Source organism: Dromiciops gliroides, chromosome 6 (assembly GCF_019393635.1).
Source record: "Dromiciops gliroides isolate mDroGli1 chromosome 6, mDroGli1.pri, whole genome shotgun sequence".
Classification (NCBI taxonomy): Eukaryota; Metazoa; Chordata; class Mammalia; order Microbiotheria; family Microbiotheriidae; genus Dromiciops; species Dromiciops gliroides.
Genome location: NC_057866.1, coordinates 97,626,003 through 97,650,287, shown reverse-complemented (window position 1 = coordinate 97,650,287; position 24,285 = coordinate 97,626,003). Strand labels below are relative to the sequence as shown.

At 42.4% G+C, this 24,285-nt stretch overlaps 1 pseudogene; it reads right to left on the bottom strand.

Moving 5' to 3' along the window:
* Window positions 1–6,907: 6,907 nt before the first annotated feature.
* Window positions 6,908–7,660, bottom strand: LOC122732036 (annotated as a pseudogene).
* Window positions 7,661–24,285: the final 16,625 nt, after the last annotated feature.

Below are 24,285 nucleotides of genomic sequence, written 5' to 3'. Positions count from 1 at the left end.
GGCGATGGGGGAAAGGGAGGAGTTGGGGGGCCGGAAATCTAGTGAATTGTGTAACCCACTTGTTTCTTCACACGTCTATCCCAGGTTTTTGTACTTACATTAGATTGTAAGCTCCTTGAGGACAGAGATTGTTTGTAGCCGCCTTGTGTATCCTCAGCACACTGCCCGGCACATAGTAGGCTCTTAATAAATGTTCACTGAATTAAATCGATACACACACACACACCTACCTCCAGACTGTAAACTCCTTGAGGGCAGGAGCCAGATCTTAAATGTCACACCATACAATCCCACAAACAAGTTTAGAAGAAGGTAGACTTGGATGCTTCTGGAGGACAGGAAGTCTTTAATTATGGGGAGGAAGAGGTTCTTCTTTTGGCTTTGTAGCTCCAGCATCTGGTACGATATCTGGCATAGTAGGTGCCTAATAAGTGCTGTTTGAATTGAAACATTTGTATTAAGTGCTTGCTCTGTGCATACTACCTGTATTGGGTACTAGGGGAGAGAACACAACCCAAGTGAAGCTCAAGGCATACGTAGGGGGACTTAAAGATGATGATAATGCTTCTAATAAAAGGCAACGAAGGGTAGTGGCTAGAGAGCCAGTCCAGGAGGCAGGCAGTCCTGTTTCTCTCAGAGCACCCAAGCACCTCCCTAAGACTAAAAGTTGCAGAGTGTGGAGGGACTGATTTGCTGTCAGTTCCCTGCATCAATGAAATCTACACCTGTGAAATCACAGGCTCACATTAGAAGATCCCACTCCCACCCACCCCCAGGGTAAAGTACAAAGCCTTCTTGTGACTTTGGAACCCCCACAATCTTGCTCCAACTCTTCCTTGGCTCATTTTGTTCCTGTTATGCTTACATGCCATAGCATCTCCTTTCTTTTTTTTTTAGCATCTCTTTTCTATGTTGCTCTGAACCATCTGTCCCTGAAGCCCTAGCATGCTGTTCTTCATGACCCCCACATGCTGGAATCCAATCAAGGCTCAACCCAAGTGGGGAGGCCCTGTCCCCACCATCCACTTGCGGGCACTTTCCCCAATGGTTTGCATTTGCTTCTCTAGGGGCTCCCCCAGTAGAGCAGGCTCCTTGAGACCAGAGGCTGTTAACCCAGTGCCTCTGACCAAATATATGCTTAATAAAATATTGACTTGGCAATTCAGTTGAGAAGTGTAAGAAAAGTGATATGTGAGGTCTGATAAGGGAAGAGTCAATACCTAATAGGTATCAGGGCAGGAGTCCTGAAAGAGCAACCTTGGAGGTGGCTCCAAAGAAGGGGGTAGGATTCAAGGGGGGGGGGCAGAATCTTATAAGCTTAAGCAGGAAAGCTTAGGGGTACTGGAGCAGAGAATACCATGAAATAAGGCAGAAAATGAAGGGTGGTGTTAAGGTGGATCTTAAATAATAATTAAAAGCTAATATTTATGACACTTTAACACTTACTGTGGGATTTGCCTGCTTTGTGTAATTCGATCCCCACAACAACTCTTGGAGAGAAATTATTTATTATCCTCAATTTACAGATGAGGAAACTGAGTCTGAAAGAAAAGTGAAGTGACTTGCTCAGGATCATGCCAAGTTAAAGAATTTACTTGGTAGTCAGTATCTATGGAAGAGTTTTGAGCAAAGAAGAGACATGGGCAGGTCTATTACACATGTCTTATTATTTCGTGTGATGGTTATGTATGTCATGTCTCCTTCTCAAACTCCAAGCTCCATTAGGGCAGAGGATAGATAGCATCTTATCAAAACTCTGTCTCCCGCAGTGTCATGGCACCGAGAATCCAGCCTGAGAGACAGGATAAATGGTGGTGCCACTAACAAAAAGAGGCAATGAATCTAATAAGGCAAAGGAGAGAGGATCATGTATGGTCTTGTTGGAGCTGTCAATGCTGGAATGGATAGATGGTGTAGACTGCAAACACTTTAGAGAAATCCTCCAGGCCTGGCAGAGTCAGAAGAAAGCCTTCTCCCTCATAGAAGCGACACTGGAGCCATTTCTCCAAGAACCTCTGGGATGTGACGAGGCAGAAAAGGGAGCTGGGCATGCTAGGCAAGGGAAAGAGCGTTGGACTGTGAGCTCCTTCTGTGTGTGGCAGCCTAGCCTACGGATTCCTGCTCCAATTCACAATGGAAAGAAATGCAGAATAAGTCTTATCCTTTCCCCGTATGAGTCGGTCAATAATGTGAATCAATAACACCCCGGCTTCCCCAGGTCAGTTCATATTATTGCTCACCATAACATTTATTCATATTTTCCCTTCTCCTGTCTCCCTACCTTTGCTCATGCCACCCACCGCCCTGTGCCTGGAAGGAAACCTTATCCACATTTCTACTAGTTAAAACCCTTCTTTGTTCTCAAGACCCAATGCCACCTCTTCCATAAAGCTACCTCTTTCCCCCACTTTCCCTTCCCCTCCAGCTGGGAGTAATCTATCTCTCCTTATATTTTTTATTGCACTTAGCACATTCTGTCTCATGTTGTACTTATAGATGCTGAATCCCCCTTATTTGTTTGTGAACCCCTTGAGCACAAGAAACATGTCCACCCGCAGTGACAAGCACAGAGCCTGGTCCATAGCTTTAATACTTTGAAACTTCTGATTTCTCCTTGTAGGTGCTCCTTCCATCTTTCTCTGCACCACTCCCTCATCCCCTTCAATCTTTAGAATATAGTTTCATGGGATTTTGTGGACACAAAGTTCACCTAGCCCCCACAAGGTAAACCTGGAGTCCATCCCTGGGCCATTCAGATAAGAGGTGCTTAAAACACTTTTATTCAACTAAATTTGATTCCTTATATAGAGGGGATTTCTAAGAAAGCTTCTGAGGTACCTTCCAATGTAATGTTATGCTTAGATTTTGTCTTTTACTCCCTATAGGTGTTCCTTTCTTAATATTTGCTCATTTTCTTTTGTTTGCTTTCATTTTTTTTATTCAAATTTTTAAGAAGCCTGGTTGTTTAAACAAATTATAAAATGTCTTCATATTCTTATCCTCCTTTTCTCCAGGTCACGTGATGACAAAAATGAGTTGCTTTAAATATGTTTTGAGTGAAGGACTTTAAGTTCAGCTATGGATCTGAATCTCTTTTTTAATTTTCATTCTAAATGTAGTAGCTCATAACCAAAAAAAAAGTCAAATGAAAAAGATCACATAACCCATAAATTCTACATTCATAATATTCTTTTATAAAAATTATATGTTAACTAACAAAAGTACCTTAGTTCTGTTATCCTTATCTGATCTCTTTCGTATGTGTGTAACTGGAGTGCAATGTTGTTGCTGTTGTTTTTACATGGTCATAGGAAATGCATACACTGTGTAGAATCTGCTTTCTTTACTCTGCATAATTTCATATGAGTCTTCTCATTTCTTTGGATTTTCCATGCTTGTTATGTCTTATGGTACAAAAGACCTTTAAATTGAAAAAGGATGGGGCAAGGAGAAAACAGAGTATTATGTACATGGTGTCCCAAAGGCTTCAGTGTAGTTTTAAGTTTTAAGCTTAAAAATTTTAAATCACTAAAGAGATAATTGGTGAATCTATAGAATGGAAAATGGTAATGACAAAGAGCCAGAATGGTTTCATCAAGAGTAGATCATAAAAAACTAACCTCAATTCTTCTTCTTTTTTTTCCTTTTTCTTTAAAGAATTACCAAACTGGTAGGTAAAGGGAATGATGAAGATAGAGTTTAACTATATTTTAGCAGAATTTTTGATAAAGTATTTCATACTGTTCTTTTGGAGAAGATGGAAAGGTGTCGAGTAGATGATGATCCAGTTAAATAGATTCAGGGCTGGCTGGTTGGGCAGACTCTAAGTATAGTTGTTAATGATTCGGTAACAATATGGAATGATATGTCCAATGGAGTCTCCCAGGGATCCGTGTTTATCCTGTTCAATTCAACATTTTTATCAATGACATGTGCAAAGTTATAATGGCATGCTTATCAGATATGCAGATGGCACACAACTGGGTGAGATAGTTAACAAAGGAAGGCAAAGGCTGGATCTAAAATGAACTCGATGGGTTCAAGCATTAGTCAAATCTAATAAAATGAAGTTCACATCTATAAATAAGGCTCTATTACTGGATTTCAAAAAGTGAACCTCACAAACATGAGATAAGGGAGATATGGTAAGATAGAAACTTACCTGAAAAAGATCTGAGGGTTTTAGTGGACTGCAACTCAGTATGAGTCAGCAATGTGATATGACAGCCAGAAAAGCTAATGAGATCTTGGGCTATATTAAAGATTCACACATCTTCGAGGAATAGGGAAGTTATAATAGTCCCACTATATCCTGCCCTCATCAGACCTCAGATTTGGGCACCACAGTAGATAATCTGAGAACTGTCCAGTGGAAGACAACCAATGAAGGACCTTGAGTTTGTGTCATATGGGGATCAGTTAGAAGAGATGGGTGGGGGGCAGCTAGGTGGTGCAGTGGATAAAGCACCAGCCCTGGATTCAGGAGTACCTGAGTTCAAATCCGGCCTCAGACACTTGACACTTACTAGCTGTGTGACCCTGGGCAAGTCACTTAACCCCCATTGCCCTGCAAAAAAAAAAAAAGAAGAAGAAGAAGAGATGGGTGATGTCTTTGAATAGTTAAAGAGCTAACCCATAGAAGAATTAGATTTGTTTTCTTTGGCCCCAGAAGGCAGATCCTAGAAGTTGTAAAGAGACCGATTGAATCTTGATGTCAGGGGAAAACTTCCTTATAATTAGAGCTGTCCCAAAATAGAATGGGCTGATTTGGGAAGTGGTACATTCCCTGTCCTTGAAGGGGTTCAAGTAGAAGCTGGATGGTCATTTGTTGGATGTGTTAGGTCACTGATAGAATGTAAGTCCTTTGAGAATAGAAACTATTTCATTTTTGTCTTTGTATTGCAAAAGCCTAGCATACTTGACACACATTCAGAACTTAATAGATGCTTGCTGATTCAGTGATTATTATAGTAAGTGGACTATATGGCTTCTGAGGTCCCTTCTAACTCTAATTTTCTAATCATCTTCCATTAAGTTCCAGTTACACAAATTATTTGGCCATTGCTTGGTCATTGGCAATATGGGTCGTTTACTGTTTTGGTAGTTTTTGTGATTTTAAATAAAGTTTTTTTTAACAGATAAGCCTTTTTGCCTCTTTTAATAATATCCTTAATATATTAGTCTTAGTCCACTGGGATCAGTGGAATAAAATAGTTTTATAATTCTAATTATATATTAGCATATTGCTTTACCTGGATTTTTTAAAATTAGATTTTGCATCTAGATTATTTTCTTCTATAAAATCTCCCCAAAACATCATGTGTTCATTCCTGCTTTTAAGTTATGACCTAATTTTTTTTTTTTTAGTGAGGCAATTGGGGTTAAGTGACTTGCCCAGGGTCACACAGCTAGTAAGTGTCTGAGGCCGGATTTGAACTCAGGTACTCCTGACTCCAGGGCTGGTGCTCTATCCACTGCGCCATCTAGCTGCCCCTACGACCTAAATTTTTGAATTCTTTCTCTTTTTTCAAGGTTTTCTTCATTCAGATAAATCTAGAAAGGACTTTGGGAGAATTGTTATTTCTTAATTTTTCTGTTGAGAAAATGGAGACTTTAATATGCTTCCACAAATCCAAACAAGTGATTCAATTTCTTATAATATAACCTTTCAAATAATTCCCCTAAAGGTACCATCATGCCCTGTTTTGAAAATGTCAACAGACATTTATTAAGCACCTATTATGCATAGAGCACTGCACTGTTTTGAGAAAGGCACAAAGATGATAGGACATGGTCTCTGCTCTCATGAAGCTTACTTACAGCTAGCTAATCATATGACTCACATACACAGCATGTTCCTACAGTCATCATGCCATTTTATGCAATTAAAGCTTAAAACTGCACAAAGACTTTTAGGACACCCTGTATTATAATTTTGAGTGTTAGAGTGCTTTCTTCACAACCTTATGTGATAGGTAATGCAAGAATTATCATCACCATTTTGTATGTTGGAGGGGCTCACAAGGGTTAAAGGACTTGCTTTCAGCCATACAGCCAGTAAGTAGAAGACATAGGGACATAATATACATGATCAGTGAGGAAGACAGATGCAAAGTGGTATGTCAAGCACAAAGAGAACAACAGACAATACTAATTATGGAGGATCCAGCCAAAGCTTCCCGGGGAGGTGGTTTTTGAGTTAGTTTTTAAAGATAGATAGGATTTCAACAGACAAAGGGAGTATAGAGAGCATTTGAAATCCAGGGAGCAAGTGTGAGCAAGAGCAATGAAGTGGGAAAGTAAGGTGTGTCTATGGCCAGGGGTAGTCTTTCAGTTCAGTTAAAACATCCAACACATGGAAATAGTATGACAGAAGGTTGAAAAGATAGGACGACTGGTGGCAAATGGCTAAACAACATGTCTGAGATCAATGTCATGGACTTGTACTGCACAGTAAAAAGTGATAACTAAAGAGTAGAGAAAAACACAAGTTATCTGAAATGATAAACAGTGAAGTCAACAGAATCAGAAAACCAATAGAAACAATGACTATGACAATATAAATGGAAAGAATAATGGCAAAACAGAAAGCAAGTGCTATATAGTTATGATAACCAAGCTTGGTTCTGAAGAAGAGAAATTATACTACACTTCTCTCTTCTTTGCAGAAAAGAGAGACTGGGGGGGTGAAATACTACATATCCCATCAGACAAACTGATGTGTTAGCTAGTTTTGCTGAACGTTTTTCTCTTTTACCTGCATTGGTATAAGGACTGGCTCTGGGTAGAGGAAGGGGAGGACTGGCTCTGGGTAGAGGAAGGGGAAGATATATATGAAAATAAAGATGATATAAGAAACAAAAGATATCAATAAGTTATTTATAACATAAATTTTTATTTTTAACTCTTACAAATTCTTTGACATTTTTGAACTGGTGGCTCTCTCAACTGTTTCATCCCCAGAAGGTTTTCAAGGGCCACCATCTTCACCATGCAGTTCATCAGTTTTACCAATTCAAACTTGAGTTTCTTGAACATCTTGACTTTTTTGAACAAACCTATCTTAGAGATGATAAATGTCCTGGGAAGCTTGATCTTTGTCTTTTCCAGGCTTCCTGAAATCAATTTATTGACACATTCTTTGAAGTCATTTATCTACACCTCCTGGGACATTATTATCTTCTGAATTTGACAGACTTGTTGGTGTTGGGCATAAGAACTCAAAGATCTGGTTGTTAATGCCTTTGGTGAAATCAACCCAGATTGGGGAGAGCAAGTAGTCATTGGTGGTTTTGATGTCAACATGGAGTTCAATCCTAATCTGTCCTTTTTTGACCATGGAGCACATTTTATCATGGGTAAGGATTCTATGAAGATTAATTAAATAGTTTTTACCCTGAACATCTTCAGTAATCAACTTGAATTTTTAAAGAGCAACCTCATCATTAAGATCAGCAAAGATCACTTCAAAAACACCAATTTGAGACCGTTTGAGACAGTTTTTCCCCTTGAGTGCTTGTGACCTCTGTCTTGACAACATTGCATATCATGAGCATTCCTAGTGCCCTGACATTACATCAGTCCTTCAAAATGGGTCAACCCCTTGCTTTTGGGCTCTTTTTTGAAAATTACCTTTGACCAGCTACTGATTCTTGCCAACCACTATGATCCTCTTCAGAAATCCAAAAGCAATAGAAAGAAATGTAAGAGAAAAGACAAAGCCACACCAAGTGATGAAGGGGCTTGAGGGCCAGGCTGAGGAGTTCAGATTTTATTGAGTGGTTCATGGGGAACCATCAAAGATTTTTTAGGAGAAGAAATACCTCAGAATAATTCACTTTATGAAAAATGGATTGGAGGAGGGGGAAGAGTGGAAGTGGAAAGGATGAACGTAGTCAGCATTCTTTATAACTTGTACAGCCTAGCCATGACTTGGCCTGGGTGACTGAGCAAGTAGCTGTTTGCAAAACCACTTAATAGATGGGCATTCAGCCCTCACCCTGAAGGTTCCTAACCACACTTGCACCTGCAGTCACAGAGCTGCTAAGCAAGCTGCAGAGCCTCTATGTCATCCCTTCTCAGCATTCAGAATCCCAAACAGACCTCCTGCTCCAAAAATCAAGATGCTCAATAAACTCAAGTTAGAATTGGGACAGAACCTAAAACCTAAGAAAAGGGCACAGTTTATTCTAGGTGAAAAAAAAAAATAGGGGCCAGGTGCAGATGGGGATAAGGAAAGTCATGGGAGGAGGGGCAGACATGTTCAGGTTCCTTAGGGACAGAGGAAATCCAACATGGAAGAGGTTTTGATTTCTACAGCAGTGACCAAAAAAAAAAAATCACATCTAATCTGCATCTGCCAGTCATTTAATCCTCCCCAAACAATTATTTTTACCCACACTCACAAAATCCATGTGAATCTATACTCGGGTTACAGTCCTTGAGAATTGGATCTCTTCTACCTACACAAACGACAGTGATTTGCCTTTATCTTCATTTCCTAATTTCTAGGTTATTTTTTTCCTACCTCTACTTGGACATCCAAAAGATAAGATTATATTCTGCCATTGTTTCTTTACACTGGAATTGGTTGATCCTTTGAGCAGCCCACCATTACTTTCTTTCCACAGTGGGACTCGGTGGCCTCTTTGTCTGCTGCATTTCTGCCTGTTCCTAATCCTTGACAGACTTGGCCCCCCACCTCACAGTTACCAAGTTCCCCTTTTTTGGAGTAATTATCAAAGACCTTTAGAAAGTCTGATTAAAAGCTATTCACCTGTCTCCTTATGCCACCATTCAGCTAATTCTTTTAAAGAATTCAATGGGTTGGAGACAGGTTCCCTTCTTTAAAAAACAAAATTTTTAAAAATGTCTTAAATGACCTTTCATTTAGTTTGAACATCTCATATTTAGGAACATTAAAATCATCACCAGGAACATAATATTAAGTGAAGAGTGTTTGATTTCACTTTTCAGAACCAACATTTATCCCACTGGGAGCTGTTCTATAATAGCCCGAATAACCTCCACCAAACACTTGATCCTAATTGAAGTCGCCTTTTAAGAATTTAAAGAAGTTAGGGCCCTGTGTCTCTGAGTACATCTGGACTAACTCTCTTGGTTATATTAGGGCCACTGGGGGTATTATATCTCACTACTTCTTTACAACTTTATAGCTGTCTTAGTTTTTTGATATAATGAAAAAAGAACCAATGTCATATCCCAGTGCCTACTGCTGAGAACCCCTTCTCTAGGGATAGCTCAGCACCATTGCTGCAGCTCGACGACAAATCTAGGACATATATTATCACATGGATCCCTTTTCTGAAAGGATCTCAGTCCAGGCTTTAGAATAGCATAAAGTCACATCACAGATCTATGTGTAGACCCAAGGAACACAAACATACCTTATGAACACCTTACCACCTCACTTAGAGACTAGCAACCAGGTCCACACAGGCCAAACATGGGTAGATGTGGGGGAACTGTGAAGCTAAGCTGAGCCACCTCACTATTCACTCCTACATTTCCTATGCATAGTGAACATCACCAAAGGTTAGCTGGTATGTTGTCTACACACTGGCACTGATTGCACTGTGGATGTCACAAAATTTTTTTGTCCTCTCTAACCTTGGTGGGAGCAGAGCTGTCATCTTTAGTGCATGGCTCAAGCTATGTGCCTCTGGGTCTGCACACAATGATAGCAACTAAACTAGGAATGAGGAAATCTGAAGCCCCACCTTGGCTCTGCCCCCACCATCTCTTTAACTCTGTCTTTGACTTTGGGCAAGTCCCTTCCTAGGTCTCAGTTTGTCCATCTGTCAAATAAGCTAGAGACTTAATAAATGCTTCTTGAGCTAAACTTAACTGACGATCTCCAAGAGCCCTTCCGTCTCTGACATTTTATGTTATTCTGAGGGCCCTTCTAGCCCTGACATTCTTTGTTCAATGTTCCAAAGGCCCTTCTAGCTCTAACATTCTATGATTTTCCCCACTTATATGTTCCCATCCTGAAACAAGTAGTCACTGCTCTATAATTCAGATAATGTTTCCCATATGCTTCCCACTCTGTTATAGAGAGACTGTCTCTTATTTCCCTGGCTCTTCTGGCTTCCCCAACTAATCTGGGAATGCTGCTTCTACTGGCAGTGGTATTCCAGGGCTTCAGCTCCCATTGTGCTAAACTAGAGGGAGAGCTTGAAGTGAGAAAGGAGCCGTCCCCTCCACTCACCACTCTGAAGTGCAGAAGATGGCTCCTGACCCTACTTCGATCACAGAAGCATGGGAAGAATCACAGAGAAGGGGACCTGCTGTTTCCTGTATGGTCCCTTATCCTCAGAGTCCCAGTGTAGCCGGAGCTCCCTAGAATTCCTGCCGATCTGGAACAAGCCCAGAGGGTACAGCATGATCCCAGGCTGGACTTCCTGAAAAAGAAGAGATAGGGGAAGCTGATTGCTATCTTCAAGTATATGGAAGGCTGCCCTGGGGGAGAAAGATAAGCCTTGTTATGCTTGACCTCAGAGGACAGCACTAGCAGCAAAGGGGGATGGGGTGGTGGAGATGCAGGTTTCAGCTCAACTTAAGGAAAAACCGGCTAAAAATTAGAGCTGTCCAAAATGAATGAGTGAACTACCCCAAGAAGTGACGCATTCCCCATCACTGAAGGCTTTTCAATAGTAATTGGTTGTCCAGTTGTCAGAGATGTTGAAGAGAGAGATTCTTGCTCAGGTACAGGTGAATTCAGTGACCTATTAGATGCCTTCCAAATCTTAAGCATCTGTGATCCGGGAGTTGACACTCAGCTGAGTTTGGCTGGGTCCACAGAATACCACTGTCCTACATTAGCCCCAGTCTCCACAACCTATCTGATCTTTCCTGTGTCCTTCAGACTGAAAATCACCCAGAAGCAAGCAACATCTCCCAGATGTAGCCCATGGTGGACCCCAAAACACTAGACCAAATCAGTACTAGCTTCTGCAAGTAAAGGACTCATGGGCATGGGAAGGATAATTGTCTTGCTACCTCCTCTTAGTGCTGCCTTCCTTTTAACAAGTACACTGTAAAGATGAATGGTTTGGGGGGCAGCTAGATGGCACGATAGATAAAGCACCAGCCCTGGAGTCAGGAGGACCTGAGTTCAAATCCAGCCTCAGACACTTGAGACTAGCTGTGTGACCCTGGGCAAGTCACTTAACCCTCCTTGCCCTGCCAAAAAACCCCAAAAAACAAACAAACAAAAGATGAATGGTTTGGTGTCTCAGCCCCTTCAAACTTGATTGCATTTAAATAAGGAGTGCATCCAATTTAAAAATGGATTCTTTTTTTTTCTTTTTTTTTTTTGTGAGGCAGTTGGGGTTAAGTGACTTGCCCAGGGTCACACAGCTAGTAAGTGTTAAGTGTCTGAGGCCGGATTTGAACTCAGGTACTCCTGACTCCAGGGCCAGTGCTCTATCCACTGCGCCATAAAAATGGATTCTAAACCTAGTTTATGCATCTGCTAGTTCATCCCTTAAAATTTAAAAATAGCAGCCATCAATTTTAACCACAAGGTGACAAGAGAGAATAAAGACTGTAAGCTATCATACCTTTGATCTTAAGAGGCATAAGAGTTGGGGCAATATCCTAATCTTCTACCTCTATACATGTTGGGCTAGTTTTCCTTCATTGTCAACACTTAATTGACTCAGAGGATAAAAGACTCCGGCTATTGACATCACTTCCTGTTGAGTACTACATAGCCATGAGAAATTACAGGCATGGAGTGATGCTTATCAGTAGGATCACAGTGGGCAACTCAGAGACGGAGGGTCTCCATTCAGCCAAATCATCTCAGGCTGTCCTCCATGTCTATCCTGCTGTGGCTAAGTAAATATCCTTTTGTTAAGTATTGAATGACCTTGGAGAATTTAATTTCATTCCAATATTCAACATCAGTTACCAGAACTGACCTGAGTCAAGTCTAGCCTAGAAACACCCTCCTCCCAGAAGTCATAGTCTTGTGTAGTTCCTAGAGGGGCATTACTGTAGGTTCCCCAAACTCTATTATGGGAGAAGGGATGTTATTCCTCACCTCCCAACTCCCCTCTATGGACCCTGGGGGTAAAGGAGAACAAGGAAGACTCCCAACCAAGCCCCTTTGCCTTGAGCCATAAACCCATCTCTTCCTTACCCAGCATCTGCATCTAATGCCTTCTCTCAAAAGTATGACCGTAGGAATACCTCACTGCTTCAAAGGAGGGGATGATTATTAGGTCTCTTCAAAAAGGTTAATTCACTTCAACAAGTGCTCCCTCACTACCCACTTACTTTCCATTCCCTAGCTGTGTGATTTTTGCCATCAACACTCTAGTGAAAATAGTGTCTCAAAGGTCACCAGTGAGACATGTTACTTCCATAGCCATCAGTTTACTCATTTGCAACATAAGGGTGTCATACAAATTTATCCCCAAGGGGCCTTCCCGCTCTAACAGTTTATAGCTTCATAACTTCTTTCTTTTTTTTCTTTTTCCCTTTCTTTCTTTTTTCTTTTTCGGTGAGGCAATTGGGGTTAAGTGACTTGCCCAGGGTCACATAGCTAGTAAGGGTTAAGTGTCTGAGGCCGGATTTGAACTCAGGTCCTCCTGACTCCAGGGCCGGTGCTCTATCCACTGCTCCACCTAGCTGCCCCCTCTTCATAACTTCTTAATGGCAAAATCTAATGACCTTTTCTCAGTCCACATTCTCCTTGACCTCTCTTGGCTGCTTCACAATACTGATTGCCCACTCCTTCCTTGAATTCGGTAAATGGAACCTGCCCTGGCTCTCCCCCAATTAAGTCTACTCCTTTATCACCTTCATTAACTTCTCTTCCTCTACTTACTTCCCCACGGTAGGTGTCCCCCCAAATTTTTCTTCTCATCCCTAATCTATTACGTTCTTACTTGATAATCTGTTTCCATAACTCCACTTGTTATCTCCATGAGGATCACTCCCAAATTAAATGATAACCTATAAGGTGCTTTACAAGCCCTAAGATGCTATATAAATATCACTATCAAATTTGCATAACCCCATCCTTTCTTTTAGGCTGAACCCTCCTTTCCAACCGCCCATTGAACATCTTCACTTAGACATCATGACTGCCATTAGAAAGTCAAAATGTCTAAAACCAGCTTTATCAGCTTCCCCTCAAATTGTCTCTCCCCCCCCCCAAATTATTGTCCTCTTGACCACTCCTTAGATATGTTGTAAAAGGGATTCTTTTGTTGAGTGTGGGTTGGACTAGGTGGTCTCAGGGGTTCCCTCCAATTTTGAAATTCTGTGACTGTTTCTTTTATAGCATTGTATAGAAGTGGCCCAAGCAGAAGAGCTGATTGGGAATTGAGAAGCCTATGCTCAGGTGTTGGTTCTGCCATTTTTTTTGGTATGCATTTTTGGATGCATTGACTAGTCTTTTAGCCTCTCTGACTTTCAGCTTCTTTATCTGTAAAATGGGAAGAATATTTTAATTATCTACCTTAAGGAGTGTTTGTGAGGAAAAAAAACTTGGTAAATTTTAAAGAGTGATAGAAATGAGAGGTGATAATTCAGTCTGGCACCTCAGGCACTTGCTTTTGTGTGGGCAAGTCAGTCAAATTCTCAGAGCCTCTGTTTCCTCATCTAAAAAGGGGGATAATATTATTTGTATCCCCTGCTTCCCAGTTGTGGTGAGCATAATGATTACCCCCCCTTCCAGCCTCTCTTGATCCAGGCCACTGAGGGCTCTGGATGGGCACCCCAAGCTGTTGCAGTGTTTCTTCTCTACTGCCCTTGGCCACGCACCCCCCCCATTGTTAGGGGCCAATGAGTAGCACCCCATTTCCTATTACTTTAACATCACTTAGCTTCACAAAAGGACATTTACTTCAGAGATATTATAGCAAGAACAAATACACAGGCATTTCCCCATACATAAGCATTGGTCCTACCCAATTCATGTCCAGTTGCAGCACAAATGTTAGGTGAGTCCTTTTGCTAGGCTGGGGTCCTGTAGGTCACCACTGAAGACTGAGCTTTGTTCCTCAGGCCATTGATGCAGCCCTGGGTCCAAACCCCAACCTGTGTACCTCCTAAGGCTAGGGATTCCGTTGCCTTCATCTATAGCAGAAGAATACACAGTCAAAGGCCATTTTCTCAGGGACATATGGCCTCAGTAAGGCGAAAAGACCCTAAAGGCCTTCCTCCTTCCGTGTGGTCTCATTGGGCATCATGAGCAAAAGAGTCACTGAATGAAGAAGGAGGGAGCCAAGACTGACAGGCCTCTTTGAATGCTTCCAACTCCAATCTAAGAGACTCTTTCACTGTGTTATGGAATGTCTCTGAAAGGCCATGAAGCCAGCTCCTCAATATCCCCCTTGGGGAGAGGTTGCATCAGCCAAGCCAGCTGATGGGGTCTGCACACACTCCAGATTCCCATTACATGAGGAAAGCACTTTACATGCTTTAAAGCCCTATATAAATGTGAGTAATTGTTGTCATATGGTTGCATCCCCTAAAAAGGCACAAACAGTGGTTGTGATAGGTCAGAGAAGTGAGATATCAGTGTACACAGAAAGAGTTATGGAAGGATTGTAGGAAGAGGTAAAAAAACGACTTGGGTGGGTAGAGAGGGTTGGGGAGGGGCATGACTAAAATCAAGGCCAGGAATACAAGGGACCTGGAGGAGCTAGGACCCCTAAAGGCTGTACTTTACAAAAGTGGAAGGGGGGAGGAGTCCCCAAGGTGGTTCGAGTACAAGAAGGTTGTCCGTAGTATTCTGGTTCCCTGTTCACAAAGGCATTCCCTCATGATTGCAGGAGATAAGGCTGAAACCTAACATCAGGTAACCTCTCATGGACCTGCTCTTCTTGTCTGACCTTGTTCCTGATAAAATATAACCTTTGAAACACTAAGGGCAGGGGGCAGCTAGATGGCACAGTGGATAAAGCACCAGCCCTGGATTCAGGAGGACCTGAGTTCAAATCTGGCCTCAGACACTTGACACTTACTAGCTGTGTGACCCTGGGCAAGTCACTTAACCCTCATTGCCCCACAAAAAAAAAGAAAGAAACACTAAGGGCTACAATAGGAGGTGCCAAGAAAAGAAAGAAGAGATAAACGAGCCTGCTGGCAGCCAAGCATACCTAGAAATCAGGCTTGGCGGCCATGGCACCAACACCCCCCACTTTCTACTCTGTAGTGGGTGAGAGCTGTATAGAGCAAAGCAAGAAGCAGGTTGAGAGTCCTCTGAAGCCTTTCTTTTCCCTTAACCCCAGTGTGTGGCAGGATGAAAGGACTAGCCCAACGGCCCTTATTAGGGGTTTGCTCTTGGTAACCATGCAAAGTTCTTGACTAATTGTCCAGCAGGAGAGAGATCAGATTCCAAGCACACCCACCACATGTTCAAGTGGTCAGCATCAGCTCACCCAACTGTGTTCCTTCAGTAAGCGCCATCTGCTTCCAGTGAAGCAGTGGTTTGGGAAATGTAAGCAAAAGGACCTTTTAAATGAAAAGGATCCATAAAGTTAACATGGACGCCTGGAAGCTTCTTTGAACAAAAAAGCCACGGAAGAAGTAAAAAGCATTAATGAACTGGAGTGACACTTGAGGGAGGTTTTGTTTCTTGAGAGTTAGGATAAAGATATTTTGCAGTAACATTTAAAGGAAATTGTTGGTAACCACAGCTATTGAATTTCACAATAAAGTATACTACAAGTACTGAATTAAAATGAATTATATTTTTAAAATCAGACTTTCCAAGCCAACCATAGTCCTACACTATATTTACTGTACTTACAGAAAGAAGTTAAATAGAAGTATTGTGCCCTCCCTGCAGCAGGATGTTTTGTTTTGTTTTGAAATTGTAAATATTCTATGTATTTTGCTTAGGTATAAAGGAAAAGAGAAAAAAATTGAACGATATCTTATGCTGACTTGCCACCGGATCAGATTAATGTCCCTGATTAGTCTAGGTAATAGAATGTGGTGGGGATGGATGGGACTCAACAAAGGGCATGGGGAGAGATGGGCAAGTACACATAATTCAGGAAAAGAATCCTGGATACCCTTTATGTTTTCTGTCCTCTTTGGATGGGTTACAAGTTCCCAGGGTGGTCTTGAGAGGCTACTGTCTTTCAATTTGATTCAACAAGCATTTATTAAGCACCTATAGAAGATGTCTTGACTTCCATCTTGCCTCTCCAGAAGAGAGAATGAGGCTGAGGACTTTGCACAACTCTCCCTCACTTAAATTCGGCTTACTCAGAAGTCAAGACATCATTCCAGGAATGTCATTGGTCTTCAAAAATGAAGGACGAACAACTGTGTGCAAGGCACCTTGCCAAGGAGGACCAGAGATACAAAAACAAAGATGATCCCTTCATGCAAGATCTGGCTTCCCTCCTTCAGGGCCAGATTGCTACATCACCCCTTCAGGGTACCCTGCAGATTTAGAGAAGGTTTGGGAGACTTCTCTCTAATGCATTAACTTGAACCCCCACAAGCCCCATGCCTCCATTGTTAGGGGACCTGTGACTCAGTGCCATTTAGCCATTGAGCATCCATTAGCTTTACAAATGGACAGCCTGGTGGCACGGCAGAGCACTGGGCTTGTGTAGTCATCTTTCTAAGTTCAAATCTGGCCTCAGATACTTACTTACTAGCTGTGTGACTTTGGGCAAGTCACTTGACCCTATTTACCTCAGTTTCTTCCTCTGTAAAATGAGCTGAAGAAGGAAACGACAAACCATTTAGTATCTTTGCCAAAAAACAAAAAAAACAAAAACAGTTTACAGAGTCAAACATGACTGAAAATGGCTGAATGACTGAAGCCTTTACAAAAGAATATTTGCTTTAAAGACATAAACTAAAACAAATATACACACATTCCCCCCATCATCTCTGGGGCACTTTCCCCCCTATCCCACCTTAATCAGGGATGAGAAAATGAGTTGCTTCATTTAGCTCAGTTTCTACATAGCCTTGGTCTTACTAAATTAATGTACAAAGTCAGCCTCTCTGCTTGATGAGCTCTTGTCTCAGTTTCAGAAAGGAACTGAAGTTCCCTGGGGGCATCAATGCTGTGCTGGTGAAAAACTCAGCCTGGCCTCAGACTCTGAAATTTCTATGGCTGTCTCCCAACCTTTTGAAATTCCAAGACTGGCAACTCCACTCCCTTCACCAAGATCCCCCTAAAAGCAAATGAAGCCAAGAGACCATAGCTAAAGATGACAGACTTTGCAAATGCCTCTGCAACCAATCAAAAAGTCTCCTATTCAACACGTGGTCAGCCAGTTGGAACCAGTTACAGAATGTTCACGTGCTCCACAGTCCTGTCAAGACCTTTTCCTGACATGGCATCATTATGATCCCAGAAACAGGTTCACCAGGGGGAGAGCCTCAGTCTTTCATTAAAGTAGCTTTGCTTTTCCTGGAAAAGATACAACACTATACAAAAAAGTAAATACATTTGAGGAAGAAGAGAGTAGTAACAAGTGGAAGTTTTAGGGAAGGCTTTGTGGAGGAGATGGCAGCTGAACTTGAACCTTGAAGGACAAACACAGTTCTGAAAGGCAGAGATGATAAGGGACTGCATTCCAGGTATGGGGACAGCTGTTGCAAATGCAGAGAGGGAGAATCCAAAGGAATAGTTGAAGAAATAGCTAGTAGTCCAAAGAATATAGGGTGCATGTAGGAGAACATGGCAAAATAAGTCTGGAGAGAGCTGGGAGCCAGATTGTGGAGGATTTAAATACCAGGTGGAGAATTTTGTATTGAATCCTAGTAGGCAATAGGGAGTAGGGGAGTGACAGTCAAACCTATATCTTAGAAAGATGAGGTGGTTGTCTTTGTGCTGGAAAAATTAGAGGGGAAAGAGACTGGAGGCAAGAAAACAGCTCAATGGAGATTCTTCAAATATTACAGCAAAAAGATAATGAGGACTTGAGCTAAGTGGCAGCTGTGAGAATAAAGAGAAGGAGATCCATTCCAGATATTGCAGAAATAAAATTGACAGGGTTTGGCTATGGGGGTGAGGGAGATATAAAAGTCAAAGATGACTCAAGGCTTGTGAACCTGAGCAGCTGGGAGGATGGGGAAAATGGTGGTGTCCTCAGCAACAATAATGAAGTTCTGAGAAGAGGTGAGTTTAAACAGGAAAGATGAGGAGTTCTACTATGTTAAATCTGAGGTGCCAAAGGGATGCTGGCCTGACCCTGGATCCCTGTCCCCAGGTGACAATGTAGGACTGAAGTTCAGTATAGAAGTCAGAGGTAGGAGTCATCTGGACATAATCAGATGACCAAGGTAGAGAGTAGGGAAGGACAGGGCTTAGGACAAAGCTTTGATGGATACAGCCCTAAGGGGGCAGGAGAATCATGGAAGACTGAATGCCAGTGGTCAGACAGATGGTTCTCTGTGATCCAGCCAAAGTCGCCAACTCTCAGTGCCTCACACATGCCATGCTCCTCCATCTCCTGTGTCTTTACACTTCCCAACCACCATGCCTAGAATGTGCTTCCTCCTTACCTCTGCCTTATAGAGTCCTTCTCTTTGAGATGCAGCTCGGGTACTATCTTCTCCCTTAAGTTTTTCCTGATCTTTCCCAAAGTACCTAGTATTTCTCTACTTTGTATATATTCCTCTTATTTATTTATTTATTTATTTTAGGAGGCAATTGGGGTTAGTCTTAAGTGTCTGAGGACGGCTTTGAACTCAGGTCCTGAATCCAGGGCCGGTGCTCTATCCACTGCGCCACCTAGCTGCCCCTTTTTTAGGTTTCAGTTCCCTTTTTTTTTAAGTGAGGCAATTGGGGTTAAGTGACACCCAGGGCCACACAGCTAGTAAGTGTTAAGTGTCTGAGGCCGGATTTGAACTCAGGTCCTCCTGACTCCAGGGCCGGTGCTCTATATACTGCGCCACCTAGTTGCCCCTCTATATCCTCTTTATTAACAGTATATTTGTACCAAATATTTTATACATCTTTGTCCCCTTCTCTCCCAATCTTAGGATGTAAGCTCATTGGCAGTGAGGACTGTTTTATCCCTTTAATTTTTATACCTACTGCCTGCCACATAGTAGCTGCATAATAAATGCTCATTCACTTCCCCTTTAGGTATCTCACACTCACTATATCTATTATCTTCTCCTCTTCCACTCACCCAAAACAGTACTTCCTGGATTTCTCTGCATCTTTTGAGGATTCTACCATTTTCCCAGTCACCTTAGAGCCATTCTCAATTTCTCCCTCTCCTTCACCACCCTGACCCCCCCCTCCCCCCGCATATCCAAAGATGGTGGTGGTGGTTGTTGAATTGTGTCTGACTCTTTAATGACCCTATTTGGGGTTTTCTTGGCAAAGATGCTAGAATGGTTTGCCTTCTTAATCTCATTTTATAGATGAGGAAACTGAGGTAGACAGGGCTAAGTGACTTGTCCAGGGTCTGAGGCTGGATTTGAACTCAGGTATTCCTGACTCCAGGCCCGGCATTCTATACACTGTGCTGCCCCATCTCATTGATCTCATTGATTCTGCCTCCAGGACATCTGTCACAGCTACCTGCTTCTGTCTACTCACAGTCAGTAAGCATTTATTAAGTGCCGACTGTGTGCCAGGCACTGCACTAAGTGCTGGGGATACAAAGAAAGGCAAGCAACAGTCCCTGCCCTGCAGGAGCTCACATTCTAATGGGGGAGGGGCAGGCCACGAGAAAACATACATTCAAACCAACTATACAGGAGGAAAATAGGAAATCGCTAAAGGAAGGACAGCACCAGAATGAAGAAGGGCTGGAAAAGGCTTCCTGCAGAAGCATCCTCCTTTAGCATTTCATCCCCTCCACCGTCCACTGTCTCAACAAACCTGCCACGAATCTGACCATATCACACACCTGCTCTAAAGCTTTCCAAGGCCCTCAGTTACCTCTAGGATAAAAGGCCTGAAGGAGCCCTTCCACAATCTGGCTCCCATGTAGCTTTCTAGCCTTACTCTCTTCTGGTCCGCTTCACAAATTCTTTGCTCCAGACAGAATGAATTGCTAGCTTTCCCCTGAATGGAATGTGTCATCTCCTACCTCCTTGCATTTGCAAAAAGCCACCACTCCCTCCACCCTCCCTGGAACTCTCCTCCTCTTTCTTCATGACTCAGCTCTTCCCTAGTTCCCCCATTCTCCATTTCTGTGCACCCCACTTATGGATTTCTTCTATTCTCCCAACAGAATATTCCTAGAGGGCACAGACAGTTGGGTTTTCTTGTTCTATGTCCAGTGCCTTTCACATCAAGGGTGATTGATGCAATTCTATTCAAACGAGCATTTATTAGCCCATCTACTGTATTCCAAATGCTAATGTGAGGGCTGGGGATAAAAGACCAAACTAACAAACACACACCACACACCAAATGGATACAACACAGGGTATTTCCAGGGAGTAGGAAAGCACTAAGAACTGGGATAATAGGGTCATAGACTTAGATATAGTCAGTTGGTTCTGCAAGGTCAAAACTGTTTTTATAATAAACTATACATTTTAATTCTAATATGGTCAATATTGATAGATATAGCCCACATAAACAAAAACTCTTTGGGTTGGGCGATGTGGGTTTTCAATAATTTTCAAAAGTGCAAAGAGTACAACTAGGTGGTACCTGGATAGAGTTATGGGCCCCAAGTCAGGAAGAACAGAGTTCAAATCCAGCTTCACTTAATAACTGTATGACCCTTGGCAAGTCATTTAACCCCTGTTTTCTTTAGTTTCCCCATCTGTAAAATGGAGATAATAATAGCACCTCCCTCCCAGGATCGTGGCAAGGTCAAACAAGATAACATTTGTAACCGGCTTAGCCCAGAGCCTGGCACATGGTAAGTACTAGATAAATGTTAGCTATGAGACCGTTCTGAGATCAAAATGTTTGAGAATCACTATTCTTGTCCAACCTCATTTTACATGTAACCTTTGACCCAGTATCCCCAGGCTCTGGGATCACCCAGACCAGGACTAGTCTGGGAGCAAACCTGAAAGGTCAGTCCTTTTCACTCCTTATGTTCCTACTCCAAGCTTACTCTGAATATTGATAAATATTTGTGGAAGTTGTTGGGTGAGGCGGGGGGGGGGGGGGGGAGACAGAGACATCTTTGCATCCAGCCCCCACCACTAAGCAGCTACAGACAACTGTTCAAAGAATCTGTGATTTTGTAAGCCTGGCTCACTCTGGGTGTAGCTGCCAGTGCACCTCCTATCTATAACTGTGACAGCCATCTCAACCAGTTGTGACCCACATGGATCCCGCAGAGAGTCTAGATTTGTGGGAGGCACCTAGATATTGAAGAATATGCCAAGGGTCGCAGGGGTCATAAATCAGAGGCAGGATTCAAAGCCAGGACTGCTCTGTTCTCTACGCCAGCTTGCCTCTCAGTGGTCAAGCATTCCACAAATATGTGTTGGATAGATGGGTTAAGAGATCCTGTGTACACTCTGCTCAATGCTAATTTTGTATGTGATATGTCACCTCTCAACGTGACGCCGTGCTGCCGCTTCCTTTCTCTTTTGGGGCATCCCTCCTTTTACAGCAGCTGTCATAGCATGCCATGTCAGCCCTGAGCACAGTCACGTGACCTGTCTGGTAGCTATATCTATATCTATATCTACATACACACATATACATATAAACACACACAAAACATATATACACACACTAAAGCATACATATAACACACATATATGCTTTAGTTCTTCAAAAGATACATGATTTGTTGGTTAAGGTCCTTACTCTACTTAATGCAGACCACAGCTGTTCCATGCCTTGGCCCAAGGCAGGTAGATGGCACAGTGGTTAGAACAGCTAGTGGTGGGGCAGCTAGGTGGCACAGTGGATAGAGCACTGGCCCTGGATCCAGGAGTACCTGAGTTCAAATCCGGCCTCAGACACTTGACACTTACTAGCTACGTGACCCTGGGCAAGTCACTTAACCCCAATTGCCCCACAAAAAAAAAAAAAAGAATAGCTAGTGGTTCAGAGGACACAGTGCCAGGCCTGGAGTCAGGAAAACAGGAGTCCAAATCCATCCCCAAACACTCAAGAGCTTTGTGAGCCTCAGTGAGTCACTTAAACTTTGCTTCAGTTTCCTCATCTATAAAATGGGGGTAATAATAGCACCTACCTCCCAGGGTTGTTAAGAGGATCAAATGATATAATATTTGTAAAGAACTTAGTACAATGCCTGGCACACAGCAGGCACTTAATAAGTGCTCGCTCTAGTCCTCTTGGTAGATAGGCCATCATCATTTCTTTCTTTCTTTCTTTCTTTTTTTTTTTTGTCTCCAGGAGCCAATACAAAATACCCTCTGTTGGGCATTCAGAGCCCTTCTACCCAGCCCTCTCCTACCTGCCCAGTCTCCTTACTCCTTACTCCCCTACACCTACTTTTCCATTCAGTGATAAAGGCTACCGGCCATTCCATGAACAAGACACCCCATCTATTAGCTCTGAGCATTTTCTCTGATTGTCCCCCATGCCTGGAAACTCTCCCTCCTCCACTCCACCTACTGAATTCCTGGCTTCTTTTCCTGGAAGCCTTCCCTGTCATCCCCTCTTAATTCCAGTGCCTTCCCTCTTGTATGCAGCTCACTTTGTCTACCTTTCTTTTGCATGTTAGATTGTAAGCCCCTTGAGGGCAGGATTGTCTTTTGCCTCTTTCTGTATCCCCGGAGCTTGGCATGGTGCCTGATCTTATGAGGGGCTTAACAAATGACCGGCTCCCTGGGACTAAGCCTCTGCCTCTCGCTCCCTTAGTGTTCTGATGACAGACACACAACCTGTTGGGACACACATCAGAGGCCTTTCAGCTTTGGTCTGTCCTGCCAGCTGGCACCCACAGAACACTCACCGAGCAGCGAAACAGCGAGGCGCTGGAGCGTCTCACTTATCACTTGAATAGTCTCTGTGTATTACATGTGGTCTCCCTCCACTGCTTTCTGTAGCTGTTTTTCTTTGTACCCCCAGCACTTAGCACAGTGCCTGCCACATGGGAAGTGTCTAATAAAAACTCGTGGATTGTTTTCACGCAGCACTTTACAGTTACAAATCCTCAGCTGAATCTCACAGCAATTGTATTAGCTAAGTCATGTGTTTTCCTGTAACATACTGAATTTAACAGCAAAGATAGCTAGCCCTTTGATGTCACTTTAAAGTTTATAAAACACTTTACAAACATTATTTCATTTTATCCTCACAACAGCCCTGGGAGATAAGTGCCATTACTATACCTATTTCTCCAATAGGAAAACTGAGGGAGGCAGAGATTAAGTGACTCATTCAGGGTCTATTTCAGAAGCTGGATTTGAACACAGGTCCAGTGATTTATCCAGTAGTTCCCTTCAGTTCATACAGTTGTTCTATGAAGTCACTGGGGACAGGATAAATTTCTAAATTGGACTTTCTAAGGTCAATGTGACTTAATAAAGATTTTCAGCATTTAATATAAGCCCCTCCCTCTTCTAGAATATATATGAAAATGTTCATTTTATTTACTATTTGTCAAGTGCAGAATAATTCCTTTAATTCTAAAAAATAATTTTTAATTTAAAAAACAATAAAGGTTTTGTGACTTAGGCAGCATGATATAGTGGGTAGAGTGCAAGACTTGGAGTCAGGAAGACCTGAGGTCAGATTCTGCCAGGAGGAGGGGGCAAATTACTGAACTGCACTATGCCTCAGTTTCCCCATCTCTTAAGTGATGAGGTTGTATTAGATGGCTTCTGAGGTCCCTTCGGACTCTTCATCTATAGTCATCATCCTATAAAGGTCTGCAGTAATATGTGGATGTTCTCTAAGTGATAACTCTATTATAAGCCTAAACTTTTTGATATCATAGGTTGGTGACACTTTTCATTATCTATTGCTGGTAGTTCTCTTCTCTTGTACATATTTCAGGTAAGAAACTTTCTCATCAGCAGCAATTACCTGGGCACTGGAATTCTTACTTGTGGATGAAAGAAAGAAATGTTCATTTATCAGATTTAGCATGCCCAGAGTTCGGATGGCTGCTTGGAACTTTCCCCCATGAATATAATAGGCTCAGATATGGATACTTTGAATAATCAATTACTGGCAAGTGATAAAACACTCTGGAAACAACTAGCAGTTCTTTAAAGTGACTTTTAACATTTCTGTTATCTAAACCAGGGTGGTCTTTAACCTGTTGTAATCCTTAGCCCCCCCAAAGGGCCTGGAGACAGATTTCAAGGGGGTCCATCACTCCAATGGGAAGACAATCCCATGGCTATTTTCACTAA